The 20,591-nt window shown below is 39.9% G+C and overlaps 1 protein-coding gene across 1 annotated transcript in view; it reads left to right on the top strand.

The window, feature by feature from the left end:
* The window catches only part of GRB2 (growth factor receptor bound protein 2), a 42,287-nt gene that overhangs the window by 5,452 nt on the left and 16,244 nt on the right, over positions 1-20,591 (top strand).

The following is a 20,591-nucleotide window of genomic DNA, read 5'->3' on the forward strand; positions in this document are numbered from 1 at the left end:
AATTTGGTATTCCTTTTCTTTGCCTCCTGCCAAAGATTCTAATATCAAAGAACAGTGATTGGATTATTTCTCAGTAGATAATCTTTTAGCATCAGGCTGTCAAATATTGAAGCTGAGTTTTATCTTCAGTCCTGATGAACTCAAGTGATAAGCTTGTGGCTGAATATATAATGGATCTGTGCAGATGTAAGTGAATGCTGGAGTGCATTAGAGGAATTTTGGTCTATAGTTCTTTCAGTATATCAAAGGCTTTTTAGGCTTCGTCTTGGCTATATTACAGGAATTTAAAAAAACAGTTGAATTTCTACAACTGTAATAAAACTAGACACACAGAACAAGCCCAAAATTTTTTTTTTTTTGGGGGAGGGGAGGGGGAGTAAAATACAAAAATCCTTAGTGATTTGGCCTTGGTGAAGTGTAGCTCAGAGCTTTGTTGCTTCCAAGTAATAAGAGCCATATTGCAAAATGATTTAATGGAATTCATTCAGAGTATTTCCCCATCAAGGTGGTCTTTACCTTCCTAGTGTGATATTTTTGGTGTTAAGGTATTTTTAAGCTGCTTTTTTTCTAAAATGCTTGGAGTAGAAGCACTTTTGAGAGATGCCTTTTCTGCAGATATAAGGCTGTAACTGTGTGTATGCTGACAAATCAAGTCCTGCAGACCTCAGTGGGATTACTCATCTGCTCAACATTTTTGCCAGGGAAGGGCTTGATTTTAACTACTATTTTAAAATGAGCTGAAAAATATAACCTTTACATGTAAACCTAATATGTGTCTTTTATAGCTGATATTTCAACTGTGGCTTTGTTAAAAGTGTGATGCCATCAACAGATAAAGGTTGCAAAAGCATATGATGCTTTGAGATCTTAATTTATAAAATGATTGCATCTGTGTATGTTCTACACATCCCTGGCTCATAACTGGCCTAAACACTCCTGTTAGACCTGTACATTTCAGTGCCACTGTGTGTGTAAATTACCAGGATATTTCCTTGGGCTATTTTTAAATGTTTGAGACTGTCAGAATTTTGGAAACTTTTTGTGATAACTTTGCATTTATTTTTTTTTAACCTGAGCTGTATTCTTCTATTTTGGGTTACTACTAGCTGCCTCAACTTTTATAGTGTTGTTGAAGTAGAGCATAGCTGAAGTCAGCTTGTAGAAAATGCTGAACAGGAAGGAAAAATTAAGTATAATGAAATATAGTTTATTGTAAAGTGTATTCTCAGCTATTTTCATTTAGTTTGGGGTAGAAGTTTGCTTAAGTACATTAAAAAATACAGTAAAATTTGCATTTGTTTAAAAATATGTTCTTCTCTAAGAAGTAAAGGAAAAATAACTTTTTAAAGTGTTTTTAAAGTTTAGTCTGTGTTAAAAGTCTTACATCTGTGCACAGTGTCTGATAGTAAGATGTTGAGTCCTACCTACTTGATGTCATCCCATAGATAAAAATTTTGTCACACAAATAGAAACATGGTGGTATGTATGCTGTTACACTACATTAATAATTATATTTTTCCTAGAATACAAAGAGGGATTTTCCTACTTTACCCAAAACCTAGGCTGAACACTTCCTCAAAGCATTTATGAACAGTTCTTCAATCTGTATTTCCTTTCTTTTCAGCTCATATTCATATGAAAATGCTCACAAATTTCACATGTTTACTTCACTGATGTATAAACCAAGCCATAGAAATGGTAAATTGCTCAAGATTATCGCTAAAGTCAGTGGAAGCATCAGGAGTTTCAGGAATCCTTCAGCACATATTTGAGCTGAGTTCTGTGCAGCATGGTGAGATTCCATGGTGAGATTCACTGTGTAAAGCTGGTTCATTTCAGCAAATAAATGCAAACGAGTTAGAACTGTTCTAATTTACCCAAACTGACAAACTTCTGTGGCACTTTGTTGCTTTGAAAAATCTGTTTCACTTCGAATGTGTTTGAGGTTGTGGAAATTAATTTCCACCAGAAATGCCAGGTCTGTTTGTTAAAGCTATGCTCATGACTGTGAAATCTCAGGGTATCCCAGTCATGTGCCCCGTGTGATGTCTCTCATTAACCAGGTCAGTCCTCCTGCCCTCAAAGGAGTTGGAAAGAGGAATAAACTTGTAACACGTTGAATGCACCTGCAGCCTGCGCTCTTTAGTGTCCCTGGCTGAGGGCCATGTGTCACTTCATGTGTGGTGAAGCCTTTTGGCTGTGAGACACCTGTGTTAATGCACTCCAGAGAACCACATCAGCCTGATGGCCATTTGAGGATGGCAGAGGATTGATTTGTAGCACAAAATGTGTCACACAAGGCAAGAACAAAATCTCTAACAGTTGAATTCCCAGTCCTTGGAAGTCCATGTTTCTCCCTGTGGGGAGAGAAGGCAGAGATGCCCAGTCTGGCTGCTCTGACCTCAGCAGATAACTTGCCTATGATGTCATGTGCCATTACTGCTGCCTACCCACAGATTCAGGACCTGATTGAATAGCACTTGAACTGGAGCCATTAAGCTGGTTGTTAGTAATCTTGTGGCTGGTTTCCAAAAGTGAGTGAAGATAGTTGACCTTTGGCTTGCAATTGTAAAACAGCTGAGTGAAGAGGAAAAGTGCTTGGCCTTTTTTTTTTTTTTTTTTTTTTTTTTTTGTGGGCACTAGGTGGTAAAAGCTGCTTCTATGATTTCTGTAACCCTGGCAGTACAGTGGGTCCCTTACCCTTCTGTCCAGTGGCTCTGTAGCAATGTGTGGTACTGCCACTCAGGAGATGCTCACTGGCAGCTTTCTCTAAACTTCAGGTACTCTAAATACTACTTGCTGAGCCTTTTCCTAAGAAAGGCAAGATTGCTGCTTCCTTCTGTGTCTTCTGACAGTGCTGCAGCTCTCGAGCTCCGTGCTTTTCCTGTTGCTTCACAGGAGCTTGTTGGTGACTGGGGTCCTGCTGGGAGGGGTGAAGATGGCCTGTCCTCTTACATAAAAAAGTAAAATAAGGAAGCTGAGGGATTCCTACTTGAAATCTTGATTTACTGTTTTTTCACTTGGAACAGTTGACAGTTGTCCTGATGCCTTTACAGTCTTCACCCCTTTCATTTGCTGTATATATTGAAGTTGGGAGGAGTTAAATTCAGCCTCTGTGTTTGTTATTCAAGTTTTATGTCCCCCAAAACTATATGCCTTCATGCTAAGTGGAAAATACCCAGATCTAAAGTGTGCTAATACTTGCTGACAGTTTGGCAGGAACCAGGAGGAGAAAAGAGAAGAAAAATCACCATTCTTTGTCATTGCATTGTAATTGCTTTTCTCTACTCCTAAATCTAATCAGAAGTGTAAAGTTAATGCCACAGTGCTCTGAGAACTGTTTCTGTGTGGTTAATGCAGAAGCAAAAACATGTTAACTAATATCTTAAATGTTAGAATTATTTTGTTTTTAAACTATAAACCACTGCTCCATTTCCTCTTTCTCCTTCTGTCATAGGGTTGGGGCATAGCTGGAAAGTGTTATTCTGAAGAAGTGAGTAAGTTCCTGTTCCCAGTAGATGTCAGCATAATTAATTCAGGGGCGCTTAAAGATTGTTTTTATGACTCAAGTTGTTCAGGTGGTGTTTTAAGTAGAAGGCCATCGTCTTGAATTTTGAGGTGTTCGCTTTTGTGTGATGCACAAACCAGCTTCCTTATGTGCTAAAAGAAGGATTTCCTTGGTAGGATTTTGATCACTTCACAGTTTTGTTCAGCAAAATCAAGATTATTTTTCACATTCTGATCACACACTTGACAGTCGCCACAGGTTCTGTCCACATGAGTTTTTGTCACCACACTTATTTTCTTTGTCAGCCCTTAAGAGGATTGAGTGTTTGCAAACAGTTGATGCTGAGGTGGCATTTTCAGTTCCTGCATGAAAACCATTTTTCTGTGTCAGGATGCAAGTGGAACAGTTTCAAATAGAGGCAGGAATATGATAAATAAGGGGACCACTGTCTCCCTTCTGCTGTTTCCCCTCCCTTGTCTGTGACCTCACCTGCATTGGTTATGTTGTGATGTCTGTGCTAGAGAACAGAAATTCATGGCTTGCTGAAGAGACGTGCCAATATTTTTCCTGGTTTGGGTGAAACTGTCTTCTCATTCATCCTTCCTTTCCTTTCCTTACACACTCCTCCATCATTTCCCATCTGTTGTAAGGGGATGGACTCACTGTGGTCTTGATGATTTTAATATGTGAGAATTTTCTGAATTAATGATTCAGCCAAATTGCAAGCACTATGTGCTTTATAGTGAAATAGGTCAAATATTAGAACAGGTTGCCTAGAAAAGTTGTGGAATCCCCATCCTTGGAGATACCCAGACAAGTCCCTGAGCGCTCTGGTCTAATTAGACTTGCTTTGAGCAGGAGGGTGGATTGGGTGTCTTCCAGAGCCCTTCCAAACTCCATTATTCTGTGGCTTAGCTGTGAGTGGCAGCTCTGCTGTGTGTGATGGTTGATTTGTAGAGGTGTGCTTAGGTCATGTTCTCTGGCTGGTGGCCTTGAATTAAGATGATAATTGCCATCAATATGTGATCAATATTGCAGTCTAAGATGGCAAAACTGTCAGAACATTACAGAGACATAAAATCAAGTACAATTACCTGAAATGTAGTTGATTTGGCAGCCTGGCAGTTGGAGATCTATGTCACAAAGAGATGCTTCTATAAGGGGCTGCATTCTTCTGATCTACCAAAGTGTTCAAGGCCTGGTTGTAGTGCAAACTTCTCAATTATTGTTCGTCTTATGTATGAAGGTAATCTGAAGGTGTGTTATGTTCCATTAGCCAACTTCTGTGGGCATCAGGGTGAAGTGTGTGGGAAGGAAATACCTAACCTTCACAAAGTGCGTTCTGTATTTGTAGAAGAGCTTGGACCTGCTTAGACCAAGATTGTGTTGCTGAAAGTATTTCTGTGCAGGAGACATAAATATGGAGTATTCTAGTCTGAAGGTGTAAAGTGGTCTTTGCAAGCAAGGAGTAAACACATTCCTCCTTAAATATGGCATCTTTGTTTTTATTTAGAAGCTTTTTGTGATGATTATTTAAACTTGTCCCTGAAAGCTGAGAAAGGTGACCTCTGTGAGCTGCCTGAAGGCTGCAGGAGTTCTGAATGTTGAACAAACACTGATTAAAGCTAGTGGTCAGCTCGGCTGATTTTGTGACACTGCCTTAGCATGTGTTGCATTCTGTGATAACCAGGGAGATGATGCTGATTTGAAGCTCAGCTGCCTTTGCCAGTTTAATGGAGGAGCTGTTACAGCCTCTCTGTGAGGTCCAGCTTGTGATATGCGGGGCGTGACAGGCAAGTGTTAGCACAGGCATAGCAGCAAATCACATTTTGGCTTGGTAAGTTATTTATCTGCTTTGTTCAACCTGCTCGTCAAACTGCAACCTACGTGATGTGCTTTTGTTTTTATTTACTGGCAACAGAAAAATGCTGCCTCCCCTCTTTGGTTCGGTGATGTTTCTCTTGTGTTAATTACTGTGATTAAGGATTGTCTGAGAACTTCAGATCGATAAAACCTGTTATTCTTGGACATCCTGGGTGTTAATGAACTAACTTTGATTTAATTTATTGTTTTAAATTAAAACGGTAAAAGCTTGATCACAGCTTGAGGGAAGAAAAGAGGGATTATGATTTTTAGTGGCATGTATAAAGGATTAGGAGTGTGTTCATAGATTTCCATGTTTGTGTGCAGAGCCCTGCTAATTGCTGGAGGAGGGATCCTGTTTGTAGTGATATTCAGACTTTTTTGATTTGTCTCTATTATTAATAAGGATCCAACTAAGCAAGGGAAGACAAGGAATCCAGTTTGTCTGTGTAGACCTCAGCCTAACATAAGCAATGAACTATATGACCCCTTGATAAAATCCCTTGTGCTTTAAAATTGCCAGGGGCTACATACCAAATCAATAACTAAAGCCTAAACCTCAGGGGAAAAAAGTGCTGGGCTAAACTAATTCTATTTTTTGAAAATGAAAGAAAATTAGGCATTAGTGTCCTAACAACACTGGAGCAAATAAATCTTATAATCTCAAATTGAGCAAAAAGGGATTGTAATGTACCAAACTTGATTAATTTTACAGTAGAAGTCTAAACTAGAAGAACTACTAAAGATAATGTTTGGACATTTTCAGAATTGCTGTGAGACTGAAGTGTTGTATTATAAGTTATTTTACTGAAGATGGCAGATTTCCATACTTGCTGTTTATCCCTGAATTAAAACCTTTGCTGAATTTTTAATAATTCTATTTATATGCATTTTAAAAGGTTTGAAGAATCAAAGCTAATTTTAGAACCATAACAACAAACAATTTGAAAAATCCAATAAACACACCTGCACACACACACACACACACACACCTCCCCAAAAAAAGCACATTTAAAGCCATTTACATAGTGGACATCAGCAAAGGATTCGACAGCAGACGGGACCTAGTGGAGATGAGTTTTGTTTGAGTTTTTCCCGTGTGTCTCTGTGGCATCACCTTTCTTCTGATCTGTGGTGTTGAATTGCAGAATGTCCTTTCCAGGTGTGACAGCAGAGGGTTGTTGCAGCAGTGAGACCTGAGGTGTCTGTCAGGTCTGTGGGTTTGTCTGCGCTGTGTGGCCAAGAGAAGGGACTGGATCTTCTCTAGCTACAGCCAAGCTGACCTCGAGGTGGCTGGAGTAATGATAACCCCACTGTGGGATTCACTGTGAATTACAAAACTCACACAGGACTCTGGATGAATACTTTGCTGCGTTAGTTAATGTCTGAGCAGCTACTCTTAATTAACAAGGTGTAGCAAAGGGTAAGCTATCTTCCCTTCTTCCCCCTGCCCTCACTTTTTTCAGTGCTAGTGGGATGGGTCCTAGCCAGGGAGATGAAGCTGTGACTTGGGAATGGAATATTTAAATAGGAAAGTGATCAAGGGAATGTGTTTGTTCTTTCTCTGGTGCCCAGTCTTACAGGCTTAGAAATGGAGCATTTGTGCAGTTATCTGTTTCACTGGGGCACTAGTGAACAGAGGCACTAGGTCCAAGTGTTTTATTTTTTACTTGCTTCATTTAGCATTTTCCTGGGAAAGCTGCCTTTGATCTCTGTCATTTCCAGTTTTCTCTGAAAACTGTGTTAGATTCAAAATGCAAATGAGTAGGTGACTTGTGTGTTCTGCGTTTCGAGGCAGATCAGGGGACTGATAGTGCAGCAGTTTGATACGCGAGTTCTTATCTGCAGCTTTATCCCACAGCTCCTTCATTTCCTTTGCTGGCCCTGCAGTGTCAGTTAAGTTATCTCCCAGGCTGGGCAAGCACCAGTGACTGGAATAATTAATATACACTTGGAAATAAATGTGTTTTTTGGATGCTTTGGGCCTTGGGAGGGAAAATAGGATAGGAGAATACTTCCTATGATTTTGGGGGTGGTTTGGGTTTGTTTTCATTTTCTACATTGGGAAATGCTGGATAAAGTTGTTTCTTTCCCTCAAATAGCCAAATCTTTTTAGACAGACCAGCAGCATTGTCCATTTCAATCTGTCAAGCCTTGGGCTTGTCCTTGTTTGTCACTTTGAGACTCCTGCCCTGTTGCTGAGTATTTAAAGCACTGTGTGAGTGGCACATGCCTTCAGCTTTGAAGACATCTTGTAACACCTCCTAGGAGTAGGTGTTCAAATGGAACAGAAGATGTGAAGCAGAATGTCTGTGGTGGAGCCTGAACTTGTTCCCATGGCTTGTATGCATGATTGGTGCCACCATCTGACAACTCAAGTGAGAATTGGTTTAACAAACTTAAGAATGTGTTTTTTCATGATGACATGTGCTAAACACACGGGGTTATACAGCTGAGCTCTAATGGAGCAAAAAGTGAACTGACAGTCTCCAAAACTGCTCATGAAAATTATTTTTAGGGTACTTATTATGTTCCTGAATCCCAGATGCTACTCTACAATACTTCCTGATTAGTTACTAGATGCATCTGAAATTTGCATTTTAAATGGTTGTGTTCATAATTTTCCTCAGCCTGTATTTCTCTCTTTAAGAAAAGTATGGTGTTTTTCTATAGATACTGACTAGAAACCCATTTTAAAAATGTCTTAAGTGTCTTGAAGAGCTTAAGAAGCTTTTTATCCCCTTCAGGAGTGATTGTTCACTTGAATTTCTGTACCTGATCTTGGATTCTTTTGTCTCCAACTGTTGGAGGTTGTGAAAAACAAATAGTCCTGGTCTTGGGGATTCATGAAATCAGTTGGGTTTTGATCCTGTGGTGGCAGGTCAGAAGAGTGACTGGAATAAGGCAAAAGCTATGAACAGCTATTTCTGTCTAGGAAGTAGACTGTCAGCCTCTGTAGAGTAATTAATTTAGAATGGTGATGTTCAAATGTTACTGCCCTTTATAAATAAAATATAAGAAGAGAATACTTAACAGAGTAGAATTATTCTGTTTGTACCTGCTGGATTTACTGCTTTGCATGACTTCGTGTCAGCCTGCACGCCGTGTTGGGAGCTGCCTGTTGGCTCCACTGCAGCTGGACCTCATGCAGAGAGAGCAGAAAGCTTTTTTTTTTTCCTCTTCAGCTGAACTGTAATTATACTGTTAGTCTCTAAAACCTCTTATTTAAATAATTTGTCTCTGGAATTCATGGTTTCTCTGTGGAGCCAACCTACTTCTTGCTCTAACTTGTACTAAAACTCTACAGGTTTACGGGGGATGGGGGGGGTTGGAAGTGCTGCTCTTATGCAAAATTGTTTCCCTTGGGAGGAAAGGGGGGAATTCTTCATGAGTTATGTATGAGCCAGCAGGTTCCACTAAGCATAGCAGCTCTGCTAGTGCTGAAGACTTGTAGTATGAGCTAGTCAGCCCTCTGGTCTGTGAGAAATTGGCACAAAATCTTAAATTCTTGCAACTCTTGCTGAGCTTGAGTAGGTTTTGCCATTGTAAGTCCTTATGTACAGTCAAATTTTGAGTCTTCTTTTGTTACTTACACTTCTTTAGCATAAATATGAAAATGATATTTTAACCATTTGGTCTGGTTTTTACTTACTGCTGTTAACAATAGATGGTGGTCTGCTTGGAAAGAGCTATGCTTAGGTTCCTGGTCTAAGCGGATTTGTTCTAGAATAAATAGGATTTTAAGCTTCAGAAGTGTGCCTTTTGTGAGTACCTCTGGAAAATCTGCCACTTTTGTTTTAGAGGTATTTTCCTGAGCTCCTGTGCAGTTCAGGTCTTTGCTCTAATCTTTATTACTTTTTGGGGCACAACTAATCAGGGAAATTCTTGGGAGGGGGAAGGCAAACAAGGGTTCAAAGTGCATTGTACAGTTGCAGAAGAAGGGAAGAACCAAATGCAAGGAGGAAAATGAGGAGAAAGTGGCAGCCAAGGACAGTGAACACTTCTAAAGGTGAAATTTGGCATTTAAAATGTTCTATTTCCCAACCTTGCCTTCGAACAATGCTTGAATTTTGGTGACATGAACATCAGCTTGACAGATTTGCCTTGTCCAGGCTGTATCAGGGGAACCTGTTGTGCACATATTTCACAGCTAAATTTTGTTTCTATAATGTTTTACATGTTCTCAAAGACTACTTACACAAGATGTATCCTTAACCCTGGAAGTGCTCAAGCATGGGCTGGCAGTTCAGCTCCCTGCTGACTGCTGGAGTGGAGGAAGCAGAAGTTGCTTCTGCTTCTTCCTTGCCTTCACTTCTGTCCCTATTTCTTAAAATACATTTGCACTAATGCCTCTGTCATACCTCTCCTGAAACTATAATTTGTCAAAAACTGTGTGGATTTGTCTTTTGACTGTCTGTGCCAGGGTGTTTAAACTTTCTTCCAGCATCAAGCTATCTTGATGCTTCCTTACTCTTTACTAAGAAGACATACATTCCTCATTTTTTTTTCCCTGAAAATTGCATGTAAGGTTAAGATGTCACTTGCTCTCTGCTAGGATGGGCAACTGAAGACTCTTGTGACTCTCCCTAAAATCACTGAGTTGCCTAAGTTGGAAAAGACCCCTAAGTTGATCCGGTTCAACCTTCCTACCTAGAAAAATTCCGATTGAAACTAACAACTTTCTCTGCAGAGTCACAAAAAAAAAGATGACCAGAGTGATTGTAGTTGATCCACATTTCTTGACTTTCACCCTTCCCATTACAGCTTGTTGTGTTTGGAAATCTTGCAAGCTGTTACCTTTGCTCTTTTTAGGTAACATAAAAAGGAAGGGCCTTAGTAGAAAGGCTTTCAACATTTCTATAAACTCTGTTGAGCTTTCTTTCCTTTGAAAAGTTTCTGTTTCAGTCCACCTGTCTCTGTTTGGATTACAAACACCTGCATGATGTCACAGTAAGATTAGAGGCACTGTTGATGCTATTTGCATGATGAGTAATAAATTCCCCTTAAAGCTTGTTTGTTGAGAAGAAAATATTATTTTTAACTTTCTAAAAAGGCTAAAGTTACTAAACATAGGGCAATATGTTGATAAAAGAGCTGCTCTACAGGCTGGTCAGCTACTGAAAATGATCCATGGGTGATTCACGTGTGCTGCAAGTTGAAATTCTGTGGAAGTGGCTGAACTACCCCCCAAAGGCATTTTTCTGAACCCTTTGGGGCTCCCTAGTTTAAAGTCCTCACAAAGAAAATAATGTTATGCAATCTTCTAGGTCTGCTTTGATGCTAACTGGATTTAGCTGTTCTTGGTCAGGATTGCAGTCAAGACTCAGAAGTCTGGCCGTACCTAATCAAAATCTTCTGAAAGCGCTTGTTTTCCCTCACTCATGGTTCCCAAAACTCCCATTTACTAAATGGGAGGGAGAGGCCATCATTCAAATGGGTGAAAACTAACTCTCATGTCCTCATAGCAGGGATCAAGTAACACTCCTGGGGTGTGCTTGGGCTTGCCAAGGTTTTTTAGCCCCCACAGACAGACCTGAGCTGACCTTTCACATGGCCTTTGTACTGTGCTGCCAGCTACCTGTATTAGGAAAGTTTCACTCACTGTTGGTTGCCACAAATAATACTCAGTTTGTTGTACCTTTATAATGGATTATGCTTTAAACTTCTGTGGAAGTAAATTCTACTCTTCACAATGTTCTGGGAGCAGTTCCCATCTGAAGTGAATTATGCAGCTTTCACAAATAAAAGTAACTGAAAACTCTTTACACATCAATTGTTCCTCTGTTCTTCTGCGTACTCTGAATATTTGCCATTCTGGACTGGGCTAGATGGACCCTTCCAGTGCTTACTGTATTGGTCAGATATTTAGCCCTGGACATCATCATCTCCTTGTGTAAGGTTGGCTTCCTTCAGTCAGGCTGGAGTGACTCGCTCCGCTGGAGGCTGTGCCTGGGTATTGACGGCTACGCTTTCTGTGCATCTTTCTAAACCCATTTTGAATCCATCTGTACATTACAGCATGAAATCCTCATGATGTAAACATGTGCTGTGTGGAATAAAGTCGCTTTCTTCATTTGAAACATGCTACCTAGGAGTTTTACTGATTTTTCTCTTTTCCTCTTCTCTCCTCCTCCCCTTGCAAGAAACAATAGGAAAACATCTCCCTTGTACCTCTCATGGGAAGAACTGATTTGCAAATGTCTTCTTGTCTTTGTTGCTTTTTTGTTCTGAGAAGGAAATTGGGAGAGTCTGATACAGTCCAAAACCCATTCCACACTTTGTTTTATCTTGGTTCTTTTTGCAAGTCTTTTAGTTCATTTTAACCCATCTCAAAAAGTGCTAAATGTAAGTACTCAGAGTATGGAAGGGCTGACACAAATTTAGTGTCAAAATACTTGTTTTGTTTCGTTCTTAAGAGAAACAGGTAATGTTTCTAATTTCAGACTGCTGCCCCCTTGATTGTGTTAAAATTGCTGAGGAGTAATAGTTAAAAACCCTTAGCTTCATACAGTTACAGTTCTTTGGGGTTTTTGGTTGTGTTTTTCCTCACACGTGTTATTTTGCATATTGTATTTAATCTGACATTTAGCCCTTGGCCTTTCAGTATTAAAAGTTATCAGTTTAACTGATGAATTTTGAGGTTTGAGTACATTTAATCACTCTCTTGATGAACTTTGCCACTTCACCCCTCTGTTACTTTCTTGGATCACTCCTGAAGCTGCAGCCAGTCCTGGGATCCTGTGGCACAGCTTCCCTCTGCTGCAGACAGTGACCCTTTGGTTTCCTTTTTAACCACCAAGGGTGGAGTTCTTGTGTTGTTAATGAGCACATTTGTGGGGACGAGTAGCCAAAAGTGTGAGTTGTTGGGTTTTTAAATGAAGCAGCTCAAACAAACCCTAGAAAAGCCTTGTGACTATTCCAGTTTATCTCAATGAGTGATTCATCTGTCCTCTATACGGAGTTATATTTTTGTTCTCTCCTGCCACTGATTAAGTGGAGGTCTGAGGTGAAGATTGCTTTTGGCTTTTATAGCTTTGCCAGAAGAGCCCAGCCTCCAAACAGCTGCCTGAGTCACCTTAATTGGATATTCCGTGTACTTCCAGGGAGGTTTTATGGCTGTGGACTGGCAATATTGCTGCAAAGCAGCTGGGACCATCCAGCATCTGTCATCTCATCATACGTATTTTAAAATCTTTAGATAAGGCCTGGTCCTGAGTTGGCTTCCACACACTGAGGTCTTCCAGAGCTCCGCTTCCAGGAATGTTTCTGGATGCATCCACACTAATGCGTGGTCTGAAAATCCCATTTTGTTGTGTAGGAAAAACTGACCCCTTGTCAGGGCCCTGGGGGGAGTTTTCTGCGGTCAAGGCATTGATCTCCTGATTGGAATCTCCCAGCAAGGGAGAGTTTTAATGCCTTAGCTTTTATTGAGACTTACAATGGAGATACTGTGCTGCTGTAATGTACCTGGAAGCTTAAAATTAGTCTGTGGTCAAATAATACACCCTCGGGTGTCAGTGACCTGCATTGTGATATCCCTTCCAGGTTATTGCAACGGAGCCATAACGAGTTCTATTCTTGTTTTAATTTGTTCTTGACCTGGAACAATTCTTCTAATTTGAGACACTAATTAGGAGATGGTTTTAGTTATATCTGATCTTTTCTATAAAGAATTTTGTGCCTCAGCTGTCTTGACTTTAAGATTCTGGAGCATGTTACTGCTTTTGGCATTTAGTATCTGCATTTCTGCATTATTCATATAAGGAGACTCTTTGATTTTTTTTTTTTCTTTTTGCCCACAAGCCAAGAGAGCAGCAATAGACTTTTATTGTAGTTACAGCTGGTGTTTCTAATAGTATGTTATATTTAAAAAAAAAAGGCAGCATTTATCACTTTGATATTTTCTGTTCCTCTGAGATATTGTAAGTACTGTCTCCTTCCAAATTAAATAAAAGTATTCCGGTATTAGGATACTGGTTTTCTTCCTGACCCTGAGTAACTCTGGACAACTGTTTCTTAGCCCAATCCATGTGATAGTAAGCTGCAAGAGACTAGTGTAGCCTCAGTCTGTTAGTGATACAAAGTTCTGTTCTAACTTTGTGTCGTTAAATTGTATTTAAATGCTTTATTTTCCTTTTATGGAGAGAATTGGACATGAACAAATACTATTTTACTAGTTCTGAAGTGAAAGAGGAACTTCATTACACAAGGGGATTTTTTTAAGCATCACTTTGATGTGCAGATGTTGCCCCCTGTTTTTTTTCTTTATTCTTCTCATTTTCCCCTCTCCCCTCCCTTCCAGTGTGTAATTCAGCAGTTTACTTTCAGTAAGCCCCCGCAGCTGTGATTTTGGACTTTTTCTGAGGTAGAATGAAAGTTAAATTTGCTTTGGAGTTCTTGAGCCTTGTACTTTCCCAGTTGATGTCAGAGTAGGAAGTGTTTTGGCATGAGTGGATGTCACAGACCATCAGCAGCTCTGGCACACGTGTGGTCCTTGCTGTACAGTGTCATCTTTCCTCCTCCTTTCCAAAAGAGGAGATTATTGGTGTCTTTCCACTTTTTGCCATTCATAATTACTTCTGGCACTTCTTTTTGGGCTTACACAAAGGCCATTTAGCTCTGATAGCTTTTGTTGTTTTAAAGGAATGATCCTTCTCCTTTGCCGTCTGATTCCATGTCTGTGGTTCAGATGGCCTTTTCTCCTGCTCCTCTCTCCATCGGCAGTTATCAAAGCAGGTTCTTTTTTCAGTCTCCTGAGGAGTGTGGATTTTTACAGGCTCCAGTGGGAGGGTGTTTTTCTTTTCTCTTTGAGAAAAGGCTAAGCTTTCCTGTTTGGCCAGAAATTGTTGAGCTTTTTATGGTTAAATTGAGGCCACTGTGACTCCAGAATTTACTATTCCAAAGTTATGAGTACAGAATTGTGGGTGTTTCATTCTGTATCCTATTGGTTCTCCACTCATTGAACCTTCATTTAATGATGAGTTTGGAAAAGAAAGAAAAATGGATTAATGTTGGAATGAATCATCACTTTTTGACTCAGGCCTGTTGTTACACAAAAATAGGCTAAACTTAAATGTCATTAAAAGATTTCTGGAATATAATAGTTCATTATCCTGTAGCAGCCTGAAAACAATCATACATTCCTTCTGAAAGTTATCATGGATTGAAGATCAACATGAGATGTTGGTACACCAGCCCTACTTTGTTTTTAGAGAATTTGGTGTGTTTGCCCTATTGAGGCTTGCATATGCTAAAGGCACAAGTCACTGGGAAAGCACTGAGGAGGCTTTGTGCTGGAGAGGCTGGAATATTGGCACTTGTGTAAAAGATGGGATTGATGGTGGATAAGCAGATTGTCCAAGTCTTCCTAATAAAATTACTTAAGATACGATGTTAAGAATATTGACATACAAGTTCTATGCCTCATGATCAAAGACCTAAGGAAACCTGGAAAAGAAATTAAGGATTTATAACTGAAACAAGTTGTTTGGGAAACTATAGATTTTAGAAAGATCACTGAGCATAACCAGTTGGTGCAATTTGGTTTTGTTGACTTTTAAAACTGTTAGAATAATTGCTCAGAACAACCTGTGGAGCAATGTTGTGATTAAATATCTTTTCAGAAAGCTTATTTAACTGCAAAATCCACTGAAATTCATTTTTCCTATATGGTTTTCTAATATGTATTGTATTTAATGTGTTTGCCTTGGTGACTGTTTTTTTTTTTTTACTTTAAGGTTTGCTTCTTGCAGGCCTAGAAGTTTGAAGTCAGTGTCCCTCATGGCTTTGGTGAACAAAGATCTTTCAGTATATTTGTTATTTGAAATCTTTTTCTCTTAATAGAACCTGGCCAGGTGGAAATGATCAGAGTTGCATCTCTTAACAACCTCCAGAGTGGCGTGAACAGCCTGTAAGAATGGACTGTTCGAACTGTCTTTGAACTTCGGGTTATTAGTGCAACACTAGCATAATCCTGGTTGGGTTTTTGTTGTTGTTTTTAAACTAACCAGCTTGGGCTTTTTTGTTTGGTGTCTTTTAAAGTGTGACTGATGACCTGCACCCATCCATTGAAACATGGGGGCAAGGAAACAGCTGTGTTCTGTCTCAGGCCTTTAAAAGCAAGTCCCCTAAAAATCTTTTTGCATTAAGTGGCCTCTTTATTATTCTTTCTTTCTCCCCCATTCAGTGTTACATGAGCAGGGAAATCACTGGTGCTCATGTAATGTTGTACAGTAAAGCTTCATCTCTTTTCTCCTCGTTTGGTTCTGTTTGGTGAGATTGGAGACATCCTGTGAAATGTTTGTGAGTTTAGTGTTCTAGAGCCAGTGGTGCAAACTGCCCCCGGTGTGGTCTGATCTGTTCACTTACACTCAGAGAGGTTTGCAGGCTCTTGGGGTGCTTTGCATTATGCAAATGGGACAGAAATGAATCAGATGATGTTCAACATTCGGATCAGAAACCATTTGCAAGTGTCTTCCTCTTGTGTGTGCTTGTCCCACTAGCAGAAGGAAGTGGGAACAGCTTCGCAGTTACAGGAAAACGAGGAGAGTTCCCTTTTCTCTTAAATATTCTCACTCTGAAGATCAGCCAGACTATGTACCTGTTCCTTTCCTCTTCAATTCAAGATGTTCCTAGATATAAGTCTGTAAAAACATTAAATAAACTTAATCAAAAATGCACTGATTAAAACCGTCACTCTGCAGGTGACAAATGTCTGATAAATATCATTGCAGTTCCTCAGTCGTAAATTAGTGGTTTAAATGCCTTAAACGGTGGTTTTTATATTGTAGAAAACTGAGCTCTTCTGTCACACTGAGCCAAAATTGGTTTGATTTGTACAGGGAAAAACCAGCTTCATTAATTTCTTTTTATTTTAGTCAATGCTGCTTTATAACTGAATTTCTAATCTAGTCATGAAAGTGTCTTTTTTTAAGCAAGGATTTGTTTACATGCAGTTGGATTAAGATTCTGATAGCAAAAATTCATCTCTGCCAGGAGGATAAAATTACACTATTGGTACTGCTGTTCTTTTTGCGAGGATGGGATTGTTGGTGCAGCCCTGCAGAACTGATGGGATTGGGTCTCCTCTTCTGGCTTTCTCCAGGGAGCCATCCCAAAATGAAATGGGTGATAAGTGCTTTTGGATCTGCATGTCTTCCCCACAAAGGAGAGTTAAATTAAACATTTTAAATGAGCAGATAAGAGGTGGGGCAGCAAGTTCTGCATATGTACAGACAGGGCTGAGGCAATAAAGAGCTTTGTGTGGAGACCGACCAAATTCCTAATTGTGGCTGTGTCTATATAATGCAATACAAAATCACGAGGGCTGTGCGACTGTGAGCAGGCTTTTTGTGGGCTGAACTAAGACATGTTGTAAAATCACTGGCCAAGAGCAGATGAATGGGAACTGTGCTCTGAGAGTTATGGAGTAATTAGTCTGAACTGACAGGTGAACCTGCTCAGTAAGAGATTGGATCTTGTGGCACTTTTTTTTCCCTTTCTCAGGTCTTTGCATAACTGTCTTAAAGTCCTGCTAAACCATCACATTCGAAACTCAAAGGTGCCGTGTTGCAGGATCTGATTTAGAGAGACTGAGGCTTTTACTTTTACTTTTTCTGGGAAAAAGTTAGGATCTTTTAGCTGCTTGAACAGCAATTTTCCATTCATCTTACAGCCACCAGTCTGTTTTTAATTCCTTGGATGGTTTCTTGCTCACCTCGGTTTCCCTTAACAGTGTTACTTAATTCAAGGCATCATCCTCATCCTATTTAGTGCTAAAATCCAGCATGCTTTTCTTTTTTTCTTTTTTTTTTTCTTATGTTTCCCTATTGTTGGTTCTTAGCCAGCTTCCACCAAGATAGGACAGTAGCCACCATAACCGCTCTGTTGTGTATTTGAGGCTACTTCATAGCTCCCCTCTCCCCCCCGCCTATATCCTGCAGAAAGAAGAGTTAAGGGATGGTTCCACGCTGCATCTCTTTAATACTCTGTCTTAAAGCGAGGTTAAAACGGTCCTTTCCTGTGCCTGCTTTCTGTCAGACTGACCACAGATGCAAATTGCTAGTTTGTGTTTATCCACCCTATAAGAAAAATCAATGAGCAGCCCCTGGTCATGCGCAGTTGTAAGATCTTTGTTTTTCAATGGTTAGCTCTTTGCTCGTTGCATTCCCAGTTAAAGCATCTGGGAATGGTACTGGCTGCAGTCTCAGTAAATTAGTCTTTAATATTCTGCAATATATTAAAATTACACTGATGTATCACTTACTGTTTATGTAGTATGGATTTAGAGATGCCTGATTGTCCCATCCAATATGTTATATTAGAATTGGTTAAATAGGTATAAATCTAGCAAAATATTGACTTACAGCTATGGTGAACCTTGCAAAGCTGCCGATTCCAGGAAATTGGCCTCCTGTTATCTCTGATTTCATGCTTTTTCCATCTGTCTGAAAATGAAGAGATTAGGGCTGATCCTAGCTATGTGTGTGAGGCAGATTATGGTAATCTTATTATTCTGATCTCATTACGCTTAATCTCTAGATTTGAAAATGTCCTGGCTTTAACCCTTTCTTCAACAGCTACAAAAAATGTAGTGAAAAAAGAAAGGTGGTTGAGATGTGTTCTGCAAACTTCAGATTAAATGCTTATTTTATCCTGAGATAGTAAAGCACTCAAAGACTTTGCTCCTTGGAGTCATACACTTTGTTGGTTGGGGGGTTTTTTTGGGTGGGTTTGTTGGGGATATTTGTTTGGAGTTTTTTGTCTTAACAGACAGTCTAAAATGATGGGTAAATCAACTCTTTTCAGTAACAAAGGATGCAATTCACACATGACAACAAATTAGTACTGGCTATTACAGTTCAAAATTTTGGGAAATTCTTAGTTCCCGATAGGTCAGAATTATTTTATTTACTAGCTTTTCTGAAACAGAATAGGATTTTCCAGAGCTTTGTCTCAGTGTTTGACATACAAAAATATAAAACTTCATGGAAGGTCTCCTCATTTTCTTACAAGAACACAGAAGTTAATGCAAGATGCTGGAAAGTGTGTAGCTGGGCAGTTTAAATGCAGAAGGGACAACTCAACTGGAGCACAAAATTCCCTGGTTTTTCCTTATCTACAGCTTCACTCTTGTTACTGGCAAATCGTTTCACTTTTAACTGAAGAGTTAACTGTAAAGGGTTAACTGTGTAGTCTGTAACAGAGAAGACACTTCTGCACTGGGCTAACATGTTTTACTGAACAAACATTGTCAGGTGGACTTTGAAGATTACAAGAGTTCTTTGTCTGAAACCTGGGGAGGAAGCCCTGTCCTCTCTACACAGTTTTGGACATCAACTGTGAAACAAGTGGTACTACTTCTTCAGGCCTGGAAATGAAAAGAAAGCAAAAGGACAGCTGCTGATGGTGGGAGTTTAAAAAGCAAACGTGATTCTCTGTCTTTAAGAGATTGGTATTTTATTGTAACTCCTGTTTGAACAGATTCATGGGATAATTGAGATTTTATTGTACTACACTGATGGAGTTCTAGATTAGATGGTGTAGGGAATTCTTTTAAAAGCATTTGGATATTGCTCTGACTATTCTGCTGGTCAGCTTTGAACATGGAGCATATTTGCCAGTTCCCATTCTGAAGCTACATTTCAGAATGTAGAAATGGAAAAAGGGGAAAATATGTGTTAGTGCTTTGAAGCTGGGATAGGAAGAAGCAAGTTCCTTCTCCTCCTGTGTCTGTTATTTTTATAGGTCATCTAAAGGGTGCCTTTCTGTACAGTGGTGTATATTGTTGCAGCTGGTTTTGAGAGAATCTGCAATGCTGGAACATCACTGAAGATGCTCCCTGGAACTCCCCCTGCCTGCGGTGTGTGACTCTAATCACACTTTATTGTTTTGTGCAGTACAGAGACCACTTGAGCTTCTCCTCTAGTTGTAATTCCTGTGCTCTGTGGATATAGAATTCACCCAAGTGACCGAGCTCCACTGGGACTGAGGAAGTTGGAAAAAACGGAGCCCTTGAAAATGACGTTTAATTTTTTTTCCTTCACCTTGTCCTGTCTTGACTAACTCCTCAAACACTTGGGCCGGCATAGCATGGGGGTGGAGAATAAGGGGTGAGAATGAATGGCTGGAGGGAAGAAAATACAGGGAGAAGCTGAACCTAGCTCTGTCACAAACTCCTCTTGTGGAATCAATATCTTGGGGTCATATCTGAGCTTTACAGACAGGACACTGTGTTGAGTGTCACTCATATGTGGTAGCACAGACATTTGTAGAGTTGCACTGTGAACTGGACAAGGGTTTGGTGAGGTTTGGTTATGGTTTTGTGTTTTGGGGTTTTTTGTGTTTGGTGGCTTTTTTTTTTGTTTTGGCTTGGTTTTTTGGACTTGTGTGGGAGTTCACATATATATATTTTTTTTCTTTTTTAAGCTAAGGTTGTCTTTGATTTGATACAAAGTAGTTGTGCTCCGTGCGCTCCCATCCAAGTTGGATGAGCCACCGCAAACTGAGGTGGATGGCAGTCTCCATTCCTGCCCTGGGGCTGTGCATTTGGCCAAGTCTCATGATGGCAAAGCAGCCCTTTATTTTTGTAACTTGAGTTATTTTTCTTGCAGTTCTCAAGAACTCCTTAAAAATTTGCCTTACCAAAAATGCTACTTCTATTGTGCATTCACACTGGGTGGTGATGGTTGTTTTGCTTTAAGTGCTGAGTTGCTGGCAATGTTTTAATATATTTTTAGATAACAGTGAAGTATTTGTTTTTCAAATGAGAGGTAGGAAATTGCAAAGAATAAAGAATTGCATGAGCTGGCTCAGTGATAGCAAGTCTGTTCCATTTGGGGTAGTGGAGGAGGAAGGGGGAATAGATGGTGAGGTAAGAGCTGTTGCTGTGACACTCCTCCAGTAATAACTTCAGTGAGGAGCTGTCAGGGGTGGAAGGAAAAATAAAGATGTTGAGAATTCGTTAACTTTGACACTTGATATGAATCATATCTCCTCTGTTGTAAGGGGAGGATCATTCAAATGAGCACAGTGAACCCTTCCTGTGGCAAACACAAAGCTTTTCTTCTTTTCTCCCTGAACTTGGTTCTTGGCAAAGCAGAGCATTGCAGTCCCTTTGAGGCAGAGGTTGGCTCTGTAAACAAGATCTTTAAGACTCCTGCACAAAATTCTAGCAAACAGAGTTGTTGAAGCCCTGGATTGATGAGGCAAGTCTTTAATT

The sequence above is a fragment of the Corvus cornix genome, chromosome 18 (assembly GCF_000738735.6).
Source record: "Corvus cornix cornix isolate S_Up_H32 chromosome 18, ASM73873v5, whole genome shotgun sequence".
Taxonomy (NCBI): domain Eukaryota; kingdom Metazoa; phylum Chordata; class Aves; order Passeriformes; family Corvidae; genus Corvus; species Corvus cornix.